Below are 21,961 nucleotides of genomic sequence, written 5' to 3'. Positions count from 1 at the left end.
GGACTGCAGGCAGAGGAGGCTTGAAAACCTCCCCCCCCCAAACCGTGAGGCGACTCAAACCGCGAGGCGACTCCATCTGGAACCCTACATCACGAGGGGCTGAGAGGAGGCGGCGGCAGAGCAGGAAGAGCAGGAACCCGTGCCATCGTCACTGCCTCCCTCCCGGCCGCCCCCCGGGGAGCAGCTCCGCCGGAACTGAGAAGCCAAAGGGCGGCTCGGGGGTGGGGGGCAGAGCAAAAGCCAGGCACCCTCCCGAGTGTCTATGAGGAGAAAACGGGGGAAGAGGGAAGAGAAACCCGGCTCCATCAAGAGAGCGGCTGTTGTGCTTCGCCTACTTCCCCCTCTGGCTCACTCCGCGTCCCTTTCGCCCGCTCGCTCGCCCACCTCCCGGATGCAGCCGAGGAGAGGAAGGGAAGCGGCGGGCGGCGGCTCCCCAGTGCCGCCTCACTCGCTCTCAGAGACAACAGCAAAGCCCGCCAAAAAAAAACCAGCGCTGCTCCGTCCCGGCACCAACTTTGCCGGTGGCGCCTGTAGGGCTTTCCTACCTCCTTGGCGGGCTTCCTCCTCCTCCTCCTGCATCTCACTTTCCCGTCTAGCCGCTGTGCCACCGCCTCCCTCAGCCTCATTCGAAATTGAAATTCCCTGGCCAAGGCCGTCAGCGCAGCTCCAGCGCCCCGGCCTCCGCCTGCAGCCCCGCCCCCGGTTTTGACCCTCGGCCAATCGCAGGCTCCAGAACTACTGTCAGCGGCTATTTTGGCGGCGGCTACGCGGGCCACATGACGAGGTCTGGCGGGCTGGATTAGGCCCCCGGGCCTTGTGTTTGACACCCGTGCTCTAAAGGATACACCTCTGTCCCCAGGCCACACTCATCACTTCACATCCTGTTTTTGCCTGGCTGAAAGTATTTATTTATTTGTTGCCATGTATATCTCACCCTTTTTCCTCAGGAGCTCAAGGTGGCAAACATGGTTCTCCCCCTCCTCATTTAATCCTTGTGAGGTAGGTTGGGCTGAGAAACAGGGACTGACCGAACATCACCTGGTGAGGTTCATGGCTGAGGGGGGATTTGAATCCAGATCTCCCAGGTCCTAGCCCAACACTCTAACCACTGCACCACCCTGGCTGTCACTGGAATGCATCCTTGAGCTCTGATAATGCCAGTGGATGTGTGTGAATGTACATGGAGATTAGCCTATTGTACAGAGGTAAAATGTACATTTGTTGCCCCACCGACTTTTTCTTATGGCCCAAGCCACCACTGGCCCATGGTCCCTGGAAGATTATCCAGGAGGAAATGCAGCCCTTCAACTGAAAACAGGTCCCCCACCCCCAGGGCCGTCTTGAGCAGATCACGCCCCCTGGTGCTGAGGGGCGGAGATCGCTCCGCCGCCCGCCCCGCCCTCACAGGGCGCAATTGGTTTCCGTGCGGCTTTGCCGTGCGGCGCCCTCCTTGCCAGGCCGGTGCCCAGCTTACCAGCCCCGCGCCATGGTGCACTGCGCCACCCGGGGGCTACAAAGAGCCGGCCCTGCCCACCCCTGCTACAGAGGGAAGGAAATGAGATCACCTTTGACCAGCATGGAAGAGCAGTAAATGCAAAGGTGCAGCATGAGGGGCTCTGCTTTCTGATATTACATTTATTTATTGGTTTATATCCATCATATATGACTTCAAAGCAGCTTCCATGCAACAAAAGCATCATCAGTAAAATACTTAGGAACTTAGAAAGCTGCCATTTAAACAGCTGGGCCTGTATTATTTTCTTACCATTATTTTCTTACATTTATATCCCACCTTTCTTTTGTTATGGAACCCAAAGCACCATACTAGTGATTACAAGACAGCCACCTGTCCAACCTCATCTTAGCCTCAGCAGAATGGCGGCCTCATGAAGGATACCCTAGAAAAGCCTCGTGGAAACTGCTTTATACAGATTCAGAACATCACTCGATCTAGCTCAGTATTGTCTACACTGATAGGCAGCAGCTGTCCAGGGTTTAAGACAGTGGGACTCATCTAGCCTTACCGGAGATGCTGGGGATTGAACCAGAGACCTTCTGCATGCAAAGTGGGTGTTCTACCATTTTGCTATGGCCCTCCCCTAATGACTAACGGCAATCTAAGCATGGCTTAGAAGCACGGCTTGAGGGGAACTCCATTTCCCAAGGTTCTTTGAGTGAAGCCATGTGTTTCAAAGGTAGGTTGGACTGTGCTTGAGAGGCACGGTGTGGATCTGTCCTTTAGTTATATGCCTAGAGTGGTATTCCGCTAAGTTATACTCAAGAGTAGATTTATTAAAATCCATGGACTTGTTACTCAAGTCCATTAGGTTCTATCAGTGAAGTCATTGCATCAATGAAATGGCTTCTCATGCAACAGAACTTCCCCACTCTCTCCTCTTCTGTGTACCTCCTGCATATGCCAAATCTTCTCTGGGGGTTTCCTGCATGCTCTGAAGCAGAATGGGGATGCAGGGCACACAAGGCAGAAGAAGAAGCTCCATTGCATGAGTAGAAGTCATTCCACTTGCTCAACAACTTTGTTGTATTCAGTCCACTGATTTCAATTGATCTACTCCGAGTATGACTTACAATGGATATTGCCCATAGCCTTTGCACACAGAACTAGATTTAAAGTACAGTGGTCCTCTCGACTTACAAAGTACTTAACTTGCGAAATTTCGAGTTACGAATGAAAAAAAATTGGTCGCACGCTTACATTTTTTTTGACATCCGAAAGGAAAACCATTGCGGTTTAGATGGGTTTTTCTTGACTTACGAATTTTAGATGCGGTTTACTTGACTTACGAATTTTTCCGTTTCCAATGCATTCCTATGGGAAACCGCTTTTTCCGACTTACAATTTTTTTGACCTACGAATGTGCATTCAGAACGGATTAAATTTGTAAGTCGAGGGACCACTGTATTTTAATTCTTATTATTATTGTTTTGTTTTTTAAAATATATATATTGCTTTATAAATCTAAAGCAGTGTACAATATATAGTCGCAAAATACAACAAATGGAATAAATCACTGAAACCCATGAACCAGTAATACACTTGCAAGCCAATCTAGTATTTGCGTGTGCAGGCAGCATTACTGGTCAGGAAATGCCTATTTGAGCAAATATTTTGGAAAGCAAATGTGTTGGAAAGATAGTACAGTTGGTGTGCGCCTAATCTCTAATGGAAGGTTGTTCCAAAGCGTAGGTGCCATTACTGTAGGCTTATTCACATGTCACATTCAATAAGTGTACAGTCCATGTACCTGGGTCCTCAAATAATTCTGCTGTATACTTGTTTAATTATTCCCATTCAACAAGTGTACACTATGTGTATCTCTGTATACAACATTTGGACTGTACAAATCAAGACGTGTATACTCTTTCCCATGAACTCTTGTACAGAGGTAATCGCTACTTGTGTTCAGAATAACATGTGCATGAGTCGGAAATCCTGAAGGTCTGCTGCATAGACAATACCAAGCCAGATGCATCGATGATATGACTCTCTGTTTAAGGCAGCTTTCTGTGTTCCTATGTTGTTCCTATAATGCAAGGTTGAAGAAGGCTGCCACAAATAGTCCTCATATATAATATGAACATCCACAATAAAATAAGGTTCCTCCTACTCTAGAAAATTATTAGCCTGACTTGAAATGAATACTATTAGGCTACTCCCCACCAAAGAGAACCACAAGCAAGCCCAATATTCAGTACAACAGAGAGAAGAGAGACAAAGCAGAATTTGCATAGCAAACACATTTCATGCTTGTTTTGGACACGTGCCCTCAGTAAATATGTTTAAAGTCATGTACAACAAGCATATTTTATCACAAGTAACCATGTTTTAATAAACACTTCATCTTGTGTTTTTGTACTTCTTCAGTTCTTTCTCATCAGAATAATAGAAATATAACGCCATATATCACTGCGGAACACATTTCCACATAAACGCTGATAAGCACAAAATATTTTTCATCATTTACATTTTAACTGTAATAATATATGGCAGGATTAAAGCCGCATCCATCACGCGTCTAACTAACCTTGCTGTAATGAATTTTTAAATGTAATGGTTGCTGTCAGAAAGGAAAATCATACATAATGTCTTTTGACACTCTAGGCCCATGTTCGCATGGGTGTTTTTTTCCCTCTCTCCTTGTGTGTGTATGTGTTTTTTGCAAAAAAATAAATATAAAATGTTAATGTGGAGCTTTTTGTTTGTTTGCTTTTTAATTAGGCTGCCAGACTCCAAACTTCTCCTCCTCCCCTCTGTTCCTTTTCATCAGCGAATGGAAGTGGGGGTGCAAAAAGAATTTGTGGGGAGGTGGGAAAGGAGAGGGGGAAAAAATATTACTCGTGTTTCTCAAGTTGCCGCGAATGCTTGGCTCGCAGGAAATCCATATATCCGAGGTGCGCTAAAAGGAAGTCACATACCAGAAACAAAGGATTAGCAAAATCACAGGCACTAAAAGCTTCCCCGCACTGCCTGAAGGCTTGCTCCTGCTACCTGGGGCACTCTCTTTATGTTGGTGCTAAGAACCAGGTTTTGCAGTCAGGAGGGCCAGGCAAAGGGGCAAATGCGGGGGGAGAAGAAAGGTCAAGGACGGCTATGGTCGGCTTCCCTCCTCTGCCATCGCGCCCTGCTTGAAATTACAGATAATCCGACCCATCAGAGGAGAATCATTAAAAATAATTTGCTTGTGCTTTCTGTTCTGTGAGATGGCCTCCCTCCTTTTCCTTTCTTTCGACCCCCTCCTCTTTCTCTCCCCCCTCTTTTTTTTTTGATACACTATTTTCTTCAGTGATTATCGCTGTGGACATGTTCTGGCCATATGGATAGGAGACGGGTTGAAGAGGCTTCTCAATACCTGAGTGGTTAATTAAGAGCTGTTGCTGGGTCTCCAGAAGCAGGTCTGAAATCCCTCTTCACTCACCGACAATGAGTAGCTTTTTTAGCTGCAGTCACTAGGGACAGCCAAAAGCGGAGGGTAATTATTTGAGATAACATACAGCTGAAGCGTGTGTGTGTGTGTGTGTGTGTGTGTGTGTGTGTGTTGGTGGAGAGGGAGGCGGTGGGTGTGCATTTGAAAAGAGGAGAGCGATAGAGAAAAGTCTATAATAAAAAGGTCAACATCTCCTATTTTTCTGTACAGTGTCGGCAATCTGTAATGCTTTCTCTCTCTCTTTTAGAATGAATGACATCGGATTCTCTCTCCCGCTCTGCTTTTTTTATTATTAAAAAAATATAATACCCACTTAAATGAATATCTTATTTTGTATTCAAACTTTGCAATTGTGAGTTCAAGCCTGCCATTCCAATCTGAATAAGCTATTCTTGCTTTATCAGTGGGCTGCCCTGAATTGCCTTTGATTGCTTTGTTGCAAAAGAGCAGTAATTTCTCCCATTAACCCATGAAAACCCTGAGCCCTCTCAAGAACAAAAGAAAAATAAAAGAGGAAATGAAACCAGCGAATTAAATGAGGGAAGCCCTCAAATTGCTATCAAGGAAGACGACGGGATTCAACCACTGGGAGAGATTGACGTATTTCCGAGCCAACCCAGGAACTATTATACAGGGAAGGGGACTCTGTGCTTATTATTTGATTTCAAGCACAAACTAAAGTTCCATTATTCTTGGATTTCAGGTATGTAGGAGCAGAATTGCTTCATGGAGAAATGCTATGCGGTTCCCCCACCATACTGAGTAATTTAAGATAGCAGGTCAACTGCTATCTTGTTTGCTAAATCTTTTCACCTTGGTGGTGTACAAAGTGACTATTCAAGTCAGAAAAACCATAGACACATGACATTAAAACTAGCACACAATAGCTACATTTCATATCAAATATGTATCTATTAATCCCACGGCAGGAAAAATGAATAGCTTTGCGAAATTCATATCCAGAGAATTCAGATTGCACCATTTGGAAAGGTAAAAGTCACTAAGGAAATCTGAAGTTTTTGCCCCAGTTCCTTGGAAAATGTCTCTTTGATCTCAATAAAAGCATTTCACTGCCTGAAAAGGAATTTGATGCCATTTGCAATTACGAAGAATACACTGAATTTCCAACTTGTGAAAAGTCATTTCAGTGAAAGCTGAACCACATGGAAATACTCTTGCATTTCTGAATAGAAAAGAATTTTAAATTTGCCACATTCAGGTATGAATGAGAAACATGAGTACATTTATAGATGCAGAGCACTATTTCTCTTTTGACTCTCTCCAGCCCAGACAAATGATACAAGCCCACTTGTATTATTCTGTTTTGTATTTCCAGAAAATCCCCACATGTTATCTTCACGTCCACAGTTACATGATGCTTACACCAACCCTGATGATCTGTACTGAAAGAGGAAAAGCAGTCAAAATTCAAGGGAAGGGGTTGATTCCTCTGGGTAATATTTTAAGAGTCAAACATAACAGAAGCAGATGTTTTTTCAAGCAGATTTCTTTGGTGATCAAAACATACTTGTTTTAATGAGGTTGAGCTCCCAAACCAGAAACTTAAGATTAATAAATAGGTAAATCCAACTGCATTGGTATGTTTCCTTGTCATTTTACAGCCATATAGCTGCATAAGAATGATGTGTGTAGAAATGGTGTGTGTGTGTGTGTGTGTGTGTGTTTTACATTTCCTCAGTTCACATTTTGATGCAGGCCAACCTCCCAAACAAATACACAAACTGAAACACAGCTATCCTTCAGAATTCGCACAACTCGAAAGGTCACAGTGCAGTTTCTCTAATAAAATATATGCATAAATTAGGAAAAATAACATACCCAAAATGCATTATGGTAAAAGAAAATTGCTTTCAAAAATGCATATTTTGGGCGAAACTGCATACAAACATTTGCAAATGAGGAAGAAGATACCCAAAAAGGTGTACAATTTTCTGTGTAGACTTTTATTTAAAAAACTAAAAAGAAGAATTGCAAACTGATGCAGAAATGGAACTAAATGGACTGAAGATCAGAAAAATGAGAAGCTGAAATTGACAGAATTGTCCATCCCTAACTGTGTTATGTGTGTGTGTGTTTACACACACACGCACACAAGCACAAAGCCTAGCCAAGGGAAAGAAAAGGGATTGTTTCCAGTTCTTTGTTGCTTTCTCAAACTCAAACAGCGTTTCTCTGGTAATAGTAGTTTTGCCAGCGTAGCTGTCTCAGCTTTGTTTAGAAACTGCCCAATATGTTAATTATCTTTCTTTACCTCTGCGGCATTCTACTGTCAAACTGTACAGCAGTCTTTATAAAATAAAAGCGAACACCCTAAGCCGCTGTACCCAGCTTCCAGAATATCTTTTCACTGACAATGCCAGAGCTGTCAGATCAGAAGGGGCGTCAGTCGAATAAAGGTGGGCAGATGTGTGATAATGAGAGAGGAGGCATACAGATGCTAATATAACTGTTCAGCAGAGCCGTCTTCGTTAAGCAGACCCAGGTAGCAGCTGCTGACTGTCAGGCGATGGAATGCTGCTTTTCTCTTGATTCCCGTTTAAGATCGGCTGCGTTCGCTGTCTGTCAGTGAACTTTTCCCTCGCAGGAGCCCGGACCCCTAGGTGATCAGTCACATTTCGACATAACTAGATGTCAAAAGAAGTTTAAGTTGTATGACGAACTCTGATGCGTTCCCTATGCCGGCTGACAGGACCAGCCCTCCAAGGCGCCTTATTAACGATGCACCTGGAAGCTCTGGAGTATTTCCCCCCCTCCCTGTGTTTTGCTTTCTTATTAAAACGCCGACTAAGTTTTTGTCAATATCCATGTCAGCCTCTGTAAGCCGGAGACAATGTTATCACAGCCATAATTTTATTTCAGATTGGAATCATCACCGATTTTTCTCTAGAAGATCTAGCAGGCGAGCCAAAGTGGGGTTAAGTGGGGTGCTGGGAGGTGGGGCTCGAGGGAGTTACTTTATTTGCTTTGGGAATGGCCCAAGTTGCTGCATCGTGCGTTTGAACAGGGTCATTTATTTATCTCATTGATATCTCCAGGGCCGTGTTTACCTAGGGGTGCAAGGGGTGTGGGGCAGCTGGGTGCCAAATTCTGGGAGGTGCCCGGCGCCCGGTGCTGAAGCTGCGTATGTCCTTAACTATCTCTGTTATGAAATAATAAATAATTTTGATCAAGCTAGAAAAACAAAATACATATATACCTAGGTATTACTGAAATGTATACCTACTGTACTGTTTCATTAAAGGACTTTCAACTTTGTGCGCTCATTTACCAAAGATGCGACGCGCCAGTGGCGGCGCTTGTCATTCACAATGGCGGAGCTTGTCAGACTTAACGACGAGGCTTGCCATTCACAATGGTGCCGCGCACGCAAAATTAACTCTTATATCAAAATATTATGTTATGTATTGGATTGAGCTGCTACGCGGCAGCGGGGTCAGCGGCACCTTTGACACGACTGATGTTTCTCCTAAGTAGGTGCCTAAACAATACTTATAAGTTTAAGTGTGGTGGTGGTGTATACTTAAGTACAGGTGTATTGTAAATTGTTGTTGTTTAGTCGTTTAGTCGTGTCCGACTCTTTGTGACCCCATGGACCATAGCACGCCAGGCACTCCTGTCTTCGTATTGTAAATAAATGAGCAAATTAAAAAGTTTGTTTCTTTTTCCTCCCTTCTTTCATAAACAAGAGATAAGACGTAAGCGTGGTGTTTGACATAAGCATAATACAAATTAATTTGGGCGCTAAACTAAATTTGGGGGCACAGGGCGGATTTTTGCATCCCCGGCAGCGCATATGCTAAAGACGGCCCTGGATATCCCACCTTTCCTCCGGGAAGCTCAAGGGGGGCACACATACCCCTTCTCCCCTTTTATTCTCACAACAACCCTGAGAGGCTCTCTGAGAGCGAGTTACTGGCCCAAGGTCACCCAGCAGTCATGGCTGAGTGGGGATGTGAACCCTGGTCTCCCTGGTCCTCGTCCAGCATTCTAAAACTAAATGGCATAAACTGCTCGCATATTAAAATCAAATGCACATAAATTATAACACATCCCCCCCAGCAGCTGGTGGGGGAAGCGACCAATAAAAATAGGGGGAAAAAACAGGCTGGAAAGCTGATGGAACATAAAAGCGTTGCCGGGCTTCTTGTAACGTCTAGGCAAACAGGCACTAGTCAGTGATACTGTAATAATGGGACCACCACAGAAAAGACCCTATCCTGGTATTCTGTAGTCCTTAATGTCCTTAAGGAAAGTGACTTTTGGGGAAATCTTATATTATAATAAATAATAATAATAAATTTTTATTTATACCCAGCCCATCCAGTCCATCACTCTGTTCTCACTGTGACCAACCAGATGTCTATGAGAAGCCTACAAGGACAACTTGAGCGCAACAGCACCCTTCCCAGTATTGGGTATTCAGAAGCATACTACCTCTGGCAGTGGAGGTAGAACATAGCTAGCAGCCAACTGCCTTCAGTTCTGAATTATGCTTCTCTCCATGGTGGTGGTAGGCAAGACCACCCTGCTTCTCAGCATAGTGCATCTTTGGCAAGATGTTATTTGCAGTGATGCTTCTTATTCAAAATAGCAAAGCAAAACAGGAAGGATATAAATAGTAATGGCCAAGGCACAAAAAAGAAAGAAAAGGGGTGTTCCTCAAACTGGCATGAGGTGGAGAATATATTAATAAAAGTACAACTGCCCGTTGTGTTTCGACCGAAATGTCTTCTTTGAGGGAACAGTGAACATTGTTTATAAATCCTCGTCTTTGTCCACCCTTTTCCTTTTGAAAGGTGGTCCCTCAGTGTTCTAATTTACACAGAGAAACATTCTTTTGCAATCCATACCTTTTTTTCTCTCTTTCCTCTGCCTCTCCCATATCAATATAATCCTTAATTAAACACTTCTTTGGCTGGTTTATATTCACTAATGCTCTCTAATATAAAACAAGATGTCTCCCCCTAGATCTTCGTACTTAGTTGCCTGAAGCTCATTAGCCCATGTGTTTCTTACCCTGGAGTTTTAAATATTTAACTAGCTAGGATTCGTTCAAGAGGTCTTAACCTTATAATTTGTAATAACGTAGGGATCTCCTATCTGAAGTGCATGTTATTAAAAAAAATTGTTTCTTTCTTCTGCCCTGAATTGATTTGCTTTTACTACTTGTAATCAAGCTAAGAGCTATTAGGGGGAAGACAATTGCAGGTGCCCATTTATTTCATTGTAGTAAATCGTAAGTGATGATAATAGATTTCTTAACGAAGATTGATCTTCAAAAACAAAAACAAAAAACTAAGGCCATTGAACAGTAAGGTTTGTTTCTGAATAAAATGCATAGTTGTGGTGATTGATTTATGGGTTGGGGGAACGGGGTGGACTCATAGCTGCCAAGTTTTCCCTTTTCTCGCGAGGAAGCCTATTCAGCATAAGGGAAAATCCCTTTAAAAAAAGGGATAACTTGGCAGCTATGGGTGGACTGGAAGTTTACTGGACTCCATTTTTATTTATGAAAACATTTATATCCTGATTTCCTCATATAAAAACACCATTCAGGGTATTTCAGCACACATAACATTACAATTCCACAAGGTGACAATTGCAAAAAGAGACAGAAATAAGGACTTACATAAGTGGGCTTAGAGGACTCCCCCCTCACATGAGAGTTGCAGGACCAAAAGAGCTAGTCAATCCGTGCCATGAACAGTAGTCACGTCACACATTAGATATGGGTTCAATGTCTGAAGAGGCTCTACAGATGTAGACTGTAGCTTAGTGTGTAGAACTTCTCCAGGGAGTGCTGGGAAATGCTCCCTGTATCAAAACCTGGGGACAGACAGTATTGCCAGTGTGGACAATCCTGAGCTAGATGGGCCAATGGTCTGATTGAGAAGAAAGAAGCTCCTATGTTGCTACGATTCTTCATGCAAATTGACAGAGTTGTTCCGCATGGCATTTGGCCTGGAGCCAACCTGATCCCCTCCCCCATTTTCCATTTCTTTTTCCCTTTTTTATGAGGCTGCATTTTTAATTTTTAATTTTCAATTTTAATGTATTTAGTCTTGTTGTTGACTTGTATTTTAACTAGTTGTTTTATATTTGGTGTTAGCTGCTCTGAGCCCAGCCTTGGCTGGGAAGGGCGGGGTAAAAATAAATAATAATAATAATAATAATAATCAATTGGAGTGGGAACCTGATCAAATCAAGGATCCCACACATAGAGAACTTCTATGTGCATACACTGGTCTATGCACAGAGCCCTTTCATATGCTGGCCAAATATGTAGATGGTGCGGGGACTAGCATTTTCGGTCTCCCATTTGCCCCCAACAAGTTCTCAATGTGTGTGTGTGTTGTGTCTGAGAGTCATTTGAATTCCCCTAGAATGTACTATCCACTGTGTACAACATAGTGCACAAGCTTTCAGGTTTTGGCCAGGGCAAAGGCCTCTTATATACCTGCTGAGATTGACAAGGCATCCGACCCTGACCTGAATTTCATAACTCTCCTGACAGGTGATTTGGTCTGCAGCCACAATGTGGAAATAAAGAATGAGATTGCCCACCAGATACCAGGCACTCTACTATTCCAATTAGACCCCAGTGTTTTTGTTACAATCCCCTTCTCAATTAAGTAATCAATTTTAATCTAGAATTTAAATTCTAAAAAATTTCTTATTTGTTAATTCGAGCAAGTAAACTACTGCTCTGACTGTTGAAGATTCAGGGTCCTACTCGTGCATAAGAGATTCTTACACTCACTTCATTACAAATAGTATTTCTACCTGCAACACACTTGAGCAAACCTGCTCCTCTTCCTTTCACAGATATTGTGTTGCCATTTGCAACTGTAGCTGCCTCTGATTAGTTATCATTTAACTCTTTGGGGAACTAATTAGCATCACACGTCATGTGCATGGAAGTTGCTGAACCAATTAACCAACTACTAGAAGGATTACTTTTATTAGCACCAGTTTTCCTATAACTTAATATTGCTGGATAGTTTTGATGAACCACAAAAGCATTTTTAGTTTGCTTTCTGTTGCACTCTGGAACTTTTCTTTATTAGTGCCACTTTGTTTTGTACAATTACTTACAAATGAAGGAAAACAACTTTTCTGCTTGTACTGTATATGTTGATAATATAATTTTGGTTACTGTACAAAAACAAGATTGGGCGCAGGCCTGGCCAGGACGTGGGCGTCCTGACTGTGACAAAGGTGACCTGTGTGCTTGCTTGATTAACAGCTGTTGGAAACTTCAATGTCCCTGCTCTCCCTTCTTATGGTCTTTGTACTGGACCTGGAGACTCCAAATAGAGAGCACTCCATGTCAAGAAGGAGGGCAAGTGGGCACCCTATCAGATGACAGGGGAGGAGCTACATGGAGCAGGGCCTTTTCACTGGTGGTGCCCATTGCCTTACTCTTCCCAGACCCGTTCTCTTTTGGCCTGCATTTTGGAGCTTTATAATTTAGGAAGACTTTGGAAGAACTGGTTGACAAGTCTTATCAGTCGCTGACATATGATCGGATTTTATTTGCTGCTATTCTGGGCTTCTGATGCACCAGGGTTTACACCAGAGTAATAGAGTTGGCCAGGATGCCAGAAGGGATACAATTTATGAGCTTTCTCCATTATCTGCACAGCAGGCGGTGTTCAGTCAACAATGCAAAGGCTGAGCTGAAGAGTTCCCTGCTGGTTACCTGCTTTCAGCAATAGGGGTCGCTGTTTGGTAGTACCAAATTGGTTAGCTGTCAGATTCTAGAGCTCCCTATTGGTGGCTCTTAGGTAAGTCACAAAATACAGAGTCCATTCATAAAACACAGAGTTTATTCATAAAGCAGTAACATAAACCTCCATTGTTACATATTGGGTGTATATTTCAGCAATTGAATGTACAGGTTTATGGCCATGCTGTAGTGTAGCGCTTATGCAACTGTGAATAAAAGGTGGCTGGGCTCATTGTCTCAGGTTTTTTGGGGGAGGTGACAAAACTGATTTCCAATAAGTGCCCCCTTTATTTCCACAACAAGTCCTTGAGTCTGTATTCTGAACATAGCTGCCAAGTTATCCCTTTTTTTAAGGGATTTTCCCTTATGCTGAATAGGCTTCCTCGCGAGAAAAGGGAAAACTTGGCAGCTATGATTCTGAATAATGACACCAGGGACCTAGAAGGTACAGGGCTTCTCAGTCCAATCCCTGCACAGTCTCATCAGGGCTGACCTTAAGGCAATTGGAGCTATTTGGCCAAATTGGGCCCTGTGTACCGCTTCTAAGGGCCCCCCCCCCGCACTAGGGCAATCTAGATGGATTTTATTTATATCTATAAGATTTTGCAGACTTTGGCTGTGAACTGGGGCCCTACAAAAGAAAAAAATTCAAGTTGTGCCTCACTGCTTCAAATTGGGCCCCACTGGCTAGCCTGAGTTGCCCTGCCCTCACATGAAGTCTTGGGTTTGCAATTTTGGGAGAGCAGAGACTGCCTGCTGGGGAGTGGGCAGGCTGGCGAGGCCCCCTAGATTTAGAGGCCCTAGACTTCAACCTACTTATCCTATACATATATCCGGCACTGACCACAAGCTAGACATGAGCACAACAGCAGGAATCTCCTCACTTGCAATTTCCAGAAACTGGTATGCAGAGGCTTACTGCCTCTTACAGTGGAGGTAGAGCATAGCTATTGTGGCTAGTAACCACTGGTAGTCTTATCCTCCCTAGATTTGTCTAATCCTCTTTTAAAGCCATCCAAGGCATCTAATATGGATCTTGGAATTAAAGAGTACAGTTTTCCTATCCCATATTGAGCAAAACATTTATTGATCACAACAGGACAGGAGAGAGAAGAGACTGGGCGAGGGGAAATCTTGATGGGTTTTAGTAGCTGGGAATTTTTAAGCCCAGGGGCCACATTCCCTTCTGGGCAATCTTCTGAGATCCACATACCAGTGGTGGGTGCGGCCAGAAGCAAATGTGGGCAGAGGAACTAATTTAAATGTAATCTAAGCTAGATTCTACACAGATTCATACAATCCTCTCTACCCTCCATCCAGGCAAGCAAGAGGCACGAGTTCAAGGACATATTCCAGCCAGGCAAAAAAACTCAGGGTGCACAGGAAGGCCTGAGCAGAGGATATGTGGATTGTGGGCCAGATCAGCCTGGAGGGCTCCCCACTCGTGATTTACTTGAACATTTTATGTAACTGGCTTTTGTATCTCAAAAGAGTGTATGTGCTAAAGCTGCTTCTTGCACACAGGGCTCCTGGTCATGAGGAATTTCAGATGGAGCCCTGCTGCAGGTGCCTTTCTTATTTGCTGGGAGGTTGTCATCCACCCGGAAGGGGACTGTTATATATGTTCCTGCATGTCCCCTGCTCTGAGCTTGAGTCCACATAACAATTCAGGCCAGGCTTCTGAAGCCTGCATTGTGATTCGTTGCCCTGGCACAAAACAGCCAGTCAGGCATGAGGTGGGTGTCACCAGGGGCTGGCTGAAGTATATATAAATCAAACCTTTCCCCTTGTTTTCCCCAATCTGTTCCTGATGCCTCAATAAATCCTTTAAGCTGAATCACTATCTTGGGTCTTGCTTGAACCCACGTTTACTTCAAGGTCATGTTTAGCTGGAGCTCCTCAACTTTGGAATTCCCTCTGTTATCAAGAGGGCCAGCCAAGACATGCTGGCACCCTCCAATTTCCCATGTAGAATGCATCTGGAGTAGCAGGCTCCATCTGAATATGTTTAATACTACTACTACTAGCTTCCAGAAGCATATTAAAATACAATAATCTATTAAACATTAAAAAGCTTCCCTGAACAGGGCTGCCTTCAGATGTCTTCGAAAAGTCTGGTAGTTGTTTTTCTCTTTGACATCTGGTGGGAGGGCGTTCCACAGGGCGGGTGCCACTACCGAGAAGGCTAGGGCCGACACTAAGGCAAGGCTGGGTGGCGCAATGTGCCAGGGCGCTGGGCCACCAGGGGGCGTCGTGCTGCTGTACCTGCCAGAAAGCCACGCTGGGAAATGGGGGGGGGCACGCTGGAGGGATCTTTGCACCACGGTGCCAGATATGCTTAAGACGGCCCTGGAGAAGGCCCTCTGCCTGGTTCCCTTTAACTTGGCTTCTCGCAGCGAGGGAACTGCCAGAAGGCCCTCAGCACTGGACCTCAGTGTCTGGGCAGAATGATGGGGGTGGAGACGCTCCTTCAGGTATACTGGACCGAGGCCGTTTAGGGCTTTAAAGGTCAGCACCAGCACTTTGAATTGTGCTCAGAAATGTACTGGGAGCCAATGTAGGTCTTTCAAGACTGGTGTTATGTGGTCTCGGTGGCCGCTCCCAGTCATCAGTCTAGCTGCCGCATTCTGGGTTAGTTGTAGTTTCCGGGTCACCTTCAAAGGTAGCCCCACATAGAGTGCATTGCAGTAGTCCAAGCAAGAGATAACTACAGCATGCACCACTCTGGATAGACAGTCTGCAGGCATGATGCACTGAAGAGTCATGGCTTCACCCAAAGAACCCTGGGTACTGTAGTTCCTAAAAGGTGCTGAGAGTTAAGAGAAGACCCTTATTTCCTTCACAGAGCTATAACACTCAGAATGGTTTAACTGTTAATCCCTCTTTCCAGAGAACTCTGTACCCCTGTAAGCCTTCTTAACAAACTACAATGCCCAGGATTCCTTAGGGTAGAGGTATAACTGTTTAAAGTGGTATGAAACTGCCTTAAACGTATAGCACAGATGGGGCCTTATTGTTAGTTTTCTAGAGGGATGGTAATGCTTCCCTATTTCAAATGAACTTCTGCAGCCAATTTTTAACCCGCTTGCTGTTATTTCCTTTGCAGTGTGTTCTATACTTTTTCTTTTTGAAGCTATACTTGGAATCCACCATTGTATTCATACTATTGGTTTTGATCTGGATTAATCTTAAATATCATTGTAATTGGTCACTGTTCATAAGCTGTCTTGCTAGCCCATTGGGTTGAAAAGGTGGAGTAAAAATGATTTTACAATGCAGTGCTGGGGAGGGGAAGAAGAAATGCATATTTTTTTGGACTGCAGATTATTGAAAGACCACCCAATGTGCTCCATTGCTGCCAAGTGTCAAAAATGTCAGCAGATTCCAGTAATGACTCTGTGACAGAAACAGTCAGGGAGAAATATTATACTTAACTGAAGGAGATGGAAGGATAGCCATGCATTTTCATGACGGAGGTGGGAGGAGGTCAGTATATACTGAAGCCAGACAGCCAAACCTCCCAGTTAAGTAGGCCTCTGTCACCACCGCGCACACACACTCACAAAATATGACTCTCCTTTTCCTCTGAAAGACAATTAAAATGAGTTAAACACATGAAAAAGGGTCTTGCATTGTTCAAACATGACCACAGGTTAAAAACAGTAGTCCCTCTCTGGATTTATGAAAAATTGCTTCACTAGCAAGAATCAGAAATTGTGTGTAACAAGGGACCAGTTCAACCACTTGCCAAAACTAGTTTATTAAACTGAAGGCTATAAACAATTTTCACAAATATATATCCGGTTTTCACCATCCTTTTGATCTGTTCTACTGACTTGAAGGTAAAGTATTATATCCAAGGTATACTTTACTAATGCCATTCATGAAAGAGAGAGAGAAAGAGTGTGTGTGTGAATTGGGAACAGCTGAGATATCTAAAATGGTAAATTTGTTATGCTTATGTGTAGAGACCAGATGAAGTGATTTGACTCTATGCATCTGGCAAGCACATTTTTTCTTGGGGTGGGGGGTGGAGAATATGGTATGGAACCATGCCACAATAATATGTGCTCAATCCTAACAAGGGAAAGCAAAAGGTCCTGCACTCATAAACGATTCAAAACAATCAGTAGCCCTGAAATGAGATTTAATGTTCTTTTCCCCCCCTGGAAGCAAAATCTCTACAATTGTTTATTTTTCCCTTTCCCCCTTCCGCGTTAATCATCAATGAGCAAGCAGCCTGGTGCAAGCAGATAACAAGAACCCCAGAAAAAGTGAGAATATACTTTTTTGCCCATTACATGTTTCAAAAGTCCATCAGAATGCATTTCTCTCCAGACTTTTTATTCACTTTCAAAGGGTTAAACAACCTATTTACAGAGCTGTCAGTGATCTGTATCCCCAATGGTGGACAGAGAGAAAGGGGTGGTGAGTGGAAAGGAAGGGGGGGTAGAATAAGAAAAGACTAGCCTAGTTTTGTTCAGCATCTAGACTTCTCTTCTTGGCCTGTTGTTGTTACCGTCGTGTAATACCCATGACAATCGTGTTGTGCTCCCCCCCCCCACTTTTTAAGGGAGCTTCTGTAGCTTCAAATCTGAGGGGCCATTTTAAGCCAGTAAAGGGCTTTATTTATGTGGTTTTGAAAGAGTTCTGTGAAGGGCCTTCCACTCAAAATCCTCTTCAGCAGGTCATCCCAGTTTCAAAAGGATTTAGACGCCGAGGCGTTGATCAGTACTTCTATCACGTTCTAATAGACTGACATGAACATTTGGGCTTGAATGACTCAAGGGGGTGGGGGTCGGGATGTTTGGTGGCGAGGAGAAAGCCAGGGAGGGGGAGGGAAGGGGGGGAACGATGCAGATATGCCCTAAATTGGACTGACGCACAAAGCCGCTGAGTGCAATTGACTGACGAGGCAACCCCTCACACCCTTCTTTTTACACTTCTAACCAGTGCCGCACAAAGAAGGAGTCGTGGGAAGCTGGAGGGGAGGGAGAAAAAGCATATCCACTTTCATGGACCATATGGAAATTTTGTTTTGCGTACAGAGAACAGTGCCTGATCAACGTGACCTTAGCTGCCATATGTGTACGGTGAATAGTAAACAGAGCAAAACCACTCGGCTCCCTTGACCCTTAGCATATGGACGTCCCTTCCAAAAGAGACTTTGTTTTATTTCTGCAGAGTGCATCCACTTTCCCTTGGTAACCCCGGGGGGGGGGGTGGCGAGGGTGGATTTGTTAATGAATTGCTCTATTGACTTATATCTCTGCTTGCTTCATTAGAGGAAAAGAACCACTTTTTAAAAATAAAATAAAAATAAAACTAGGTTTTTACTAAGATGGCAGGAATTGCCCATCTTTTGTTAAGAGGTTGGTAATCAGTAAAGCTGTCGTCTGGTTTAAATTATTGCATTGTGTCAGTTTAACATTGCTCATACTGTAGTTTGAGCATCTCTCAAGCCCTTGAAAATATTTTCTCTCTCTCTTCCTTCCTAGAGGCTGCATCCTTAGGCCAATGCATTGTTTGCAGATAGCCAAATGGATGACCCTGATGCTGGATAACTTTAGAGCACCAAACTAAAGGGAACTTGTTGAAACTCCATAACGCCAGCCTCTGTAGCACCACCTGTCTTATGGTGAACTTACAATGGACCTTTGCAACCCTGGTCTTAATTATCAGAGTTCTTACCTCTTAAATAACAATATTTAATTCTTCACTTATTTCAAAATCTGGTAAACCAGCTAGGGAACACAGAAACATATGAAGTTGCTTTATACTGAATCAGACCATTGGTCTATCCAGCTCAGTATTGTCTACACACTGACTGGCAGCATCTCTTTGGGATTCGAGGCAGGGAGTCTCTTCCAGCCCTAGGTGGAGATGCTGGGGATTGAACCTGGGGCCTCCTGCATGCAAGGCAAATGCTCCACCACTGAGCTACAGCTCATTCCAAATAAGATATCATCTTCACTGATAGACAGTGGCTCTCCAGAGTTTCAGGTAGGGGACATTCCCAGTCCTACTTTTATGCTTGGGATTGAACCTGGAATCTTTTGGATGCAAAAAAGATACTGATCCACGACCTTTCTATGTCTATTATGATAGGCAGCAGCTCTCCAGGGTTTTAGACAAGGGTCTCTTCCAGTCCTACCTGGAGTTGCCAGGGATTGAACCTGGGACCTTCTGCATGCTAAGCCATGTGCTCCACTACTGAGCTCACAGACACTTCTCAAAAGGGGGCACTAAGTTCTGATCATTCCACTGAGTGGGTCTTCAGACCTCTGCTTAGATGGCACCACTGACATTGCGTGCTTTGTTGTTTAGTCATTTACTCATGTCTGGCTCTTTGTGACACCTTGGACCAGAGCATGCCAGGCACTCCTGTCTTCCACTGCCTCCCGCAGTTTGGTTAAACTCATGTTAGTAGCTTCAAGAACACTGTCCAACCATCTCGTCCTCTGTCGTCCGCTTCTCCTTGTGCCCTCAATCTTTCCCAACATCAGGGTCTTTTCCAGGAAGTCTTCTCTTCTCATGAGGTGCCCAATCACCCTTGGGAGTTCAGAGAGCACTGACCCATGAAAGAGCTTTCTCTGTGGCAGCCCCTAAGTTTTGAAATCCCCCCTCCACATATGTGTTTGACACCTTCGTCATATAATTTTTGGCATATGCTGAACATACACCTCTTTAGCTTGGTCTTTGGTATATATACATGTACATATAGACCCACCCTATTTCCCTAACTGTAATTTGTTTTAACTTATTGTGTTATCGTGCTGTTTACAGTTTTAGTTTTACTCAGTGTAGACCCACTGAAAGTAGTGGACATAACTAACCAATTCATTTCCGGGCTCAATTCAAAGTCTTACGTGGCTCAGGATCCCATTCCCTCAGGGACCACATCTTACCTCATGAACCAAATGGAATCCTGTGATCATCATCATCATCTAAGTACCTTCATCTTGGCAGGATTGGAGCATAGCAACACATGGATGGGCCTTTTCAGTTGTGACCAACTGCTTATGGAATGCTTTTTCCAGAGTACCACATCTATTATCTAGTTTATTATTATCTAAACCACAGAGCCTAGGGCTTGCCAATCGGAAGGTCGGCAGTTCGAATACCCATGACGGGATGAGCTCCCATTGTTCTGTCCCAGTTCCTGCCCATCTAGCAGTTCAAAAGCAAGTCAAGTGCAAATAGATAAATAGGTCCCGCTCCGGCGGGAAGGTAAACGGCATTTCCCTGAGCTGCTCTGGTTCACTAGAAGTGGCTTAGTCATGCTGGCCACATGACTCGGAAGCTGTCTGCGGACAAACGCTGGCTCCCTTGGCCTATGAGCGTGCAACCCCAGAGTCATCCACTACTGGACCTAACGGCCAGGGGTACCTTTACCTTTATCTAGGTGCCAGATGAGGATTTTTTAATTTTTCCCATTCCTGTTTTCTTTGAATAACTGTGGTTTTTTAGTCTTTTATTCAAATTGTTGTGTTTTTAGGGGTTTTATTGCTATTTTTTCATTAATTTTCATTTAAACTACTTTGAATTACCATGGTAAGCAAAGTGATGAACAAATACAATAAAGAACAGCAACAGATTAGATCCATCCATTTCAATGAGTCTACTCTTAAATAGAACTTAGTTGGATTTAATAATAATAATAATAATAATAATAATAATAATAATAATAATAATAATTTATTACCGTATTTATAACCCGCCCATCTGGCTGAGTTTCCCCAGCCACTCTGGGCAGCTCCCAATCTAGTGTTAAACAGAATACAGCAGTTGTAACCTGTCCAGTACTACATGGTGAAAGGTGGATTTGAAATCTAATAAAATCACGATGACCGCCACCGCCATTTTATCATTGTCATCCTGCCTTCCTACTTTCCTTCCAACAGCAGAGGGAAGTCTGTGGGTCCCCCAGCAGCAATAGCAATAGTAAAATACTTGGAGTAGATCAAAACTTATAGTAAATTAGGTCTGTGCAAATGTCTAGAGGTATATAGCAGAATGAGCCATCTGATAAAAGACTTGTAAGGAGTTTCCAGCAGGAATCATTGCGTCTGTAATTTATTACCATTATTACTCATTATATAAATGCTATTATAAGAGATGGCAAAAAAAAATTTCAAATCAAACACAGATTTGTACATGGTGCTATCGTGCATGAAAGACTGATTAACATGTTATTCTAACTCCAACCTTCCCCATGCAGAAAGGAACCCCAAATATAGTTACTGCCTACTGTGCAAAATGAGGGAACATGTTTTTACTGAATGAAGGCCAAATCTTTCAGCAGAATTCCATTTATCATCAGTGGGTATATTTCTCCACCACCCCGCAGCCAACTCTAGAGTGGTTTATATGACCTTGACTCTTTTAAATTTATTATTATTATTACTATGTGCTGTAGTTTGAGGTATGTTGGGCGAGAATCCTCTGTTCAAACAAGTTCGCAGAGGAGGAGCCCAACACCTGCGTTTTATAGCTCAATCTGCCTTTCGAGGCCAGTGTTATTTTCAAGTTTATTTTACAAGTTTTTGACAAAGGCATCTGCTGTGAGCCGTTTTGCTCAATGCAGATTTACAATGCCACATGGCACTTGAACTTTGTGGTTGCTTTTTGTTATGCCTACGTGGAACGGGCCACCTGAACTGTTCACCACGAGCAGTTTATTGAGGGGCCGTAACCCAGCATAGCTGCCAAGTTATCCCTTTTTTAAAGGGATTTTCCATTATGCTGAATAGGCTTCCTCGCGAGAAAAGGGAAAACTTGGCAGCTATGTAACCCAGTGGTACAGTTAGGAATAAGGAAGAAATCAAATTCAATTTGCATTTAAAGGGTAAACCTGACTCACTCGCAATTTCTGAAGCAGCAGACAAACCATCCTTCAAAATTCACACATCTACAAATTTTGCAGTGCAATTCCCCAACATGTCTACTCAGGAGCCTCCCGATGCCGGTGGGTTGCAGTCTTTTATTGGGACGGATAAGATAACCGCCAAAATCTACAATTCTATGATTCTGAAAGGAAGTACTTCTTCACAAAGCCCATAGTTAAACTATGGTCTCCAACTTGGATGGCTTTGAAAAAGGATAGGACAAATTCATGGGGGACATAGCTGCCAAGTCTCCCGTTTTTCATGGGAAACCCCCAGATTTTAATCCTGCTGTTATCCCAAATAGAAAAAAATCCTGGAAATCCTCTGGATTTCCTACCTGCCAGGGAGGCTCCATTTCGGGTGCCACTCTGCCCATG

The sequence above is a fragment of the Zootoca vivipara genome, chromosome 6 (assembly GCF_965207765.1).
Source record: "Zootoca vivipara chromosome 6, rZooViv2.hap1.1, whole genome shotgun sequence".
In the NCBI taxonomy this organism is placed as follows: Eukaryota; Metazoa; Chordata; class Lepidosauria; order Squamata; family Lacertidae; genus Zootoca; species Zootoca vivipara.
Note: the sequence above shows the minus strand (reverse complement) of the source record.